General features: G+C 39.6%; 1 pseudogene; it reads left to right on the top strand.

Annotated features, from left to right (window-relative positions):
* Positions 1-687: 687 nt before the first annotated feature.
* On the top strand, positions 688-3,641 carry LOC118479179 (annotated as a pseudogene).
* The last annotated feature ends 1,680 nt before the right edge of the window (positions 3,642-5,321 follow it).

Genomic DNA, 5,321 nt, shown 5'->3' with positions numbered 1-5,321 from the left:
ACATCAGAACAATAACAAGAAAGAAAAAAATACACACTAACAAAATAAAACACCACAAAGAGGGAAAAATAAAAGTAGCTGCATGTAACGTATTCAACAAATCAAGGTGGTGACAACAAGTGAGAAAGAGACGAAGTGAAGCTAGGTGAACTTTCTTTCAAAAGTAAAGAGGTTCGGTTTCTTTCTTTTTTTCTTTTTTTTTTATATTTGACTTTTATTCCCCGATTCGGGGCCCAAAAAATGGAGCCACGATTGATTGGTTGCGGCCGCGAAAAACGCAGATGCTAGTTCTATTCTATGTGTCGTTATCAATAACCCTCCATAGATCTAGATCTAGACAGCACACGAGTGAACACAACACATTAAAAGTTTAAGAGCAGCATACCCTTCATAGGCAACACGTCATATCTCTAGCGAAAAACTGTTTGGGACTGTAGCATTTCTTTATATAAATATTTAATGCGGACATTTTTTGGACCGATTGAACCATATTGTATATATACGAACAATCTTTGGTAGGCCTATATTATAATTATAGATCTATATAATATCCGAAATATCCGAAATTTGCGGGAAAGGATGTGATAAATAGTGCCCAGCTTTATTTTCCCGAACGTTTAGTGCCGGCCTATGAAAAATGCAAATCGGAATTTAAAATCGGAATTTAAACAAACGTTTATAGGCCTAGTAACTTGAGTTAGTGTAAGTTTTAAATAGAATCTAGTGCACAGCCTAGCATGTGTTTAATAGTAAATATAGTAATCGGCCTAGATTATTTCTCCGGCAAGATGCTTTTTACTTTTTGAATATTGGTCCATAAATAAAACGGGATTCAGACTCGCTACTGACCAATTTTCTTTCTTCAATAAAACTCAACTTTTACTGAAGATATCGGAAGAATGTTTTCTACAGTGAATGCCCCAATTTCTCTCACTTGTATTGGTGTGCTTTTATGAAAAGAATCATGCTACTATAAATTTGCATGTTCCTCTTGGTTACCCTCTGGTGACAGTGAGTCCGCCACATTTTCACACTTCTGTCGCACAGCGTGTGGTATTTCCATGTAGTGATCTCTGGCAAATTCAATTAATAAGTGATAAGAGGAGATTAAATGAAGAATGTAGAATAGATCACAGTAATCGCTGAAATTCTACAGAACAATACTTTGTCTTTACCAATTTAGGCCGCTTTAGTGACAATGCTATGTATAATGATTACTCCTTTTCAAAATTCCCTCAATGACCCATTCACACAAGGCGAGACAAGGGCCCTTTTCAATAGAAAATAATGTGTCATAAGGTGTTGTTCAGCTTTAATGCTAAAGATCTGTGGTCTCTGACTTGTTTATTTTTATCAGTTTCTTCTTTTATCGTTGGTTTCTTTTTTTTTCTTCCTTGAGAATGATGAGCTTGTCCCTGTCTAACGCGTCTGCCCGCGAGTGGTTCTCCAAGACGAGGGAGAGCGTCAGGCCATGGGCAGAGTTTGTCCACACCAAGAGATTTGGCGTGCCAAAATCCATCGCTCCGGTGCCCAAAAGAATTGTGAAGAACATCGAGACTTTTCAGGGAAATTACCTGTTTGTGTTCATGGGTCTTGTCGTTTTCCTCATGTAAGTATGTGTCATGTATTGTTTTTTTGTTTGTTTTTTTAAAGTAGGATGTTTTACACCCCCAGCAATACAATTTAGATCATTTAGGAGGCGGGCTTCTGACCCTGCTTTACAACGTCAACCTTGTCTGAGAGAAGTACAGCATCCAGCAGAAAGATAGAGGTAGTCAATAAAAATGTTCTCTCCACTTTGGAATCGAAAATGGGTCCCCTGCGTGCGACAGTGAAGTGCTTAACTGCTACACCACAGGTGCCGGGTGTGGTATATATGTACAACCAATATTTTACGCGAGATTATGCAAAAGTATTCAGAAGTAAGATTCAAGGATCATGGAAGGAAAAGAAATCAAATGAGGTAGTGCTTGATGAAGCCCAGGTGGGACGCTGACTGTTAAAAACAATCAGGAAGTGAAAAATGTATGCAGTTTTTGGGACACCTGAATAGACATGAGGGTCTTGAACATCTCGCTCTCAATGGCAAAATTGAAGGCAAACGAGGCAGGGGTAGGCGCAAGGCAACCTTCTTAGGGAACCTAAATAAATGGGTTACAGGGAAAGATCAGGGAAACGTCGCTTTTTTGAGAGCATCCGAGCAAAGGAATGAATGGAGAACCACGATGGCCGATGTCTGTCGCAGGTCTGGCACTGGATGATGGGACTCGTAATCATGAGGTTTCGGGGTCAGAGGTTCGAGCCGCGGGCCCGACGTTGTGTCCTTGGGAAAGGTACTTATAATGAATGTTCCTCACCTCACCCAGGTGGGAATGGGTACCCGGCTTTAGACAGCAAAAAAATCTTGTCAGTATGATGGTGTTTTAGTGTCCATAAATGGCAGCTTGCACTGCATGCTTCCCAAGAAGTTGAGTTTGTTTCAGAATGCTCTCAGGTCTGCTGGGTAATAGTATAGATTGTAAAGCGCATAGAGCTTTCTGTTGAGCGGGGATTTGTTCTATACAAATGCCATCTATTATTTATTATTATTAAGTAAGAGGTTTGCATTAATAACATAAGTGAAGATACTTATAAATCGCATTTCTGTATTGTTTGTTTATTATAAATCCCCCCCTCCCCCCAAATTTCCATTCAGTAGCAAATTTTTATCACACATCGTCCTTATTTTCCTTCTTCCCACCTTGCTGTCACATCATATAATAATGGAGATCATTTTTTGTGTGTGATTTAACCTTGGACTTTTTGCCAGTGTGTATCTTTGCCTTTACAAAGTTAAATTTCTTGCTTAGTAATAATGATAAAGCTGAAAATTTGCAAAAAGATATTTTGAAATAGATACAGCTTTGGTAACAAGACGACTGTGCCGATATAGCTTATCATGTATGTATACCTGAGATTGTCTGGTTTTCATTGCCAGCCTTTAAGTGAAGTTAGGTCTTTAGTAAAGTTAAGTAAGAGTTTTATGGCACTTGCAAATGTATAAGATCATATAAGTGCTGATATTAGAGGTATTACAAGAGAGTAAGAAACACGAAAAAGGAGAAGGATGAGAGATAAGGACGATAGATGTTTAATAGGAAAGAAGGAGCAAACCACATTTGAGCTATCACCAACCACCCACAAAATAAAGTCTGGGTTGGTCTCTGAGGAATAAAATCAAAGTAAGGTTTTCTCCCCTTGTATTGTCTTGTTCAGATTGACCTCCCCATTCCTGCTGGTGGCCTTGGCCGCATGTTCGGCGCCTGCTTCTTGATCAGCGTGAAGAATCAGGACAAGAAAATCAGCGTCATGGGTAAGTAGGTCACAGTCATGGGGAAGTAGGTCACAGCTCTGGGTTAGTACTCTAAGGTATCGAATAAAAGGAAGGGGGAGATTCTATTTTACCAGCTAGTTCAATTCTTCTTTCAACATTAAGTTTGATCAGCAGCGACAGTGGTTGTCTTTTTGGGCATATCAACCGCCTAGTGTGACGTATGACGGAGCATAACTCAGAGCAATCGATATACGTTCTTACTGGAACCATCTTTACGGTCACCATGAAGTTCCGAAATGGTGGGCTCAGTCTCTGCTAAGGTGACATCGTTAGTGTTAGCCTATTCTATCGGGCCAAAATAAGTGTAGAGAGGAGCTAAGTGGGAAGACAGTATAGTGGCAGGTATGTTGGGGGTATTTGTAAGCGGGTTGTAGATAGCAAGTTGGCAGATTATGATCTTTAAAATTGCAGCATTCTACTCCCTGATCCTTTGCCCTGAGTATTCTTTTCGAGTCCAATTGAGCTTGGAAAGATTCTGACGCAGGATCCTCGAACCCAAGTCGAGAGGGCACAATTTACACAGAATATTGTATCCCCTCGCCTCAGGGGGAGCGACCTCAAACTCCCAAATCAAGTACCCTATGTCTGAATCCTCCCAGTCTCGTCCATTATTGGTAGATCTATACTTCCATTGCTAACGTTGGAAGCAATTCCTACATTTAAAAAAGCCAATTTTATGGAAATGCTGGCTGAATGTGTTTTAGTGGTTAGAAATGACTAGAGAGCAAGCGGGAGATATATATATATATAGAGAGAGACAGAAACAGAGACAGAGATAGAGAGATACACACACACGCACAGAGAGAGAGAAAGAGAGAGAGAGAGAGAGAGAGAGAGAGAGAGAGAGCGGGAGGGACAGTAGGGGGGGGGGGGGTGGCGAGAGAGGAAAGGCTTAGTGGTGGGCAATGAATAAGACGGCGATGAAATGAAGTTATGGGGCTGGGGAAGTTAAACAGATAGGTAGATAGCCATATTGAGACAGAAGGAGATAGCGATAGAAAGACACAGCGAAGAGTATGCGGATTGGAAAGAAGGGAATAGAGAGAGAGAGAGAAAGAGAGATATATACATATCATGTATGTATATAAAGTGAGAGTTTATTATAATATGGTGAACAGGGTGCTGAGGGAATGGTTATACTATAGAGACTTGCCATCTTTCTTCCCAAACATAAGGCGTCCATTAACTATGACTAAAGGGGTATTGAACAGTGTTATAATACAATGCTATTTTATAATACTATGTAACTAAATGTGCATTACCTTTTCCTTTCGTTCAGATTATTTGTGCTGTGCTGCAAGCAGCATATATTAAAACAATGCTCTCCCCACCACACGAGCTATCGATGAACCCTAGGTACAGCTCCTTGAAACAAGAACATGGATATATAAATATGGAAATAAGGTCGCCGCTAGCATAAGGAAAATAATAGGAAAAGTTGTTATCGATATGCATTGTGTTTTACTTTAAATAGAGTGCAATATGTGATATTAAATATTACAGAGACTTTTTCCCATGTTCAAATTCAATATCAAATAATATGAAACATATACTTTACGTCACCATACCTCAGTTTACTGACGCACATTTTTGCAATCAGTATAATATGATTTGCTGTTTTTACTACACTATTATTTACTCCACCCTCCTTCCTCACGCCGAGTAGAATATTGGCGTCTGTCATTGGAAAATTGTGGTCTATTTGTGATTTGGAAGATCAGCTGAAACACATGATTCCAAAAACCCCTTAATCGTGAACAGTGGATAAACATATGTTCGACAAAGTCTGCTACACCACAGTATTCACACAGTTCTGAAGATTTTATGCCCATCCTATTCAACAAGATATTTGTTGGGAATATATTGTGAAGTATTTTAAAATGTAGAAGGCGAAGACGAGATTCTTGCGTGGCCATATGTGCTAGACTATACCTATCTGCTATGTCCA

Source organism: Aplysia californica, unplaced genomic scaffold, assembly GCF_000002075.1.
Source record: "Aplysia californica isolate F4 #8 unplaced genomic scaffold, AplCal3.0 scaffold00033, whole genome shotgun sequence".
Lineage (NCBI taxonomy): Eukaryota > Metazoa > Mollusca > Gastropoda > Aplysiida > Aplysiidae > Aplysia > Aplysia californica.
This window is presented reverse-complemented; position numbering and strand designations above follow the sequence as displayed.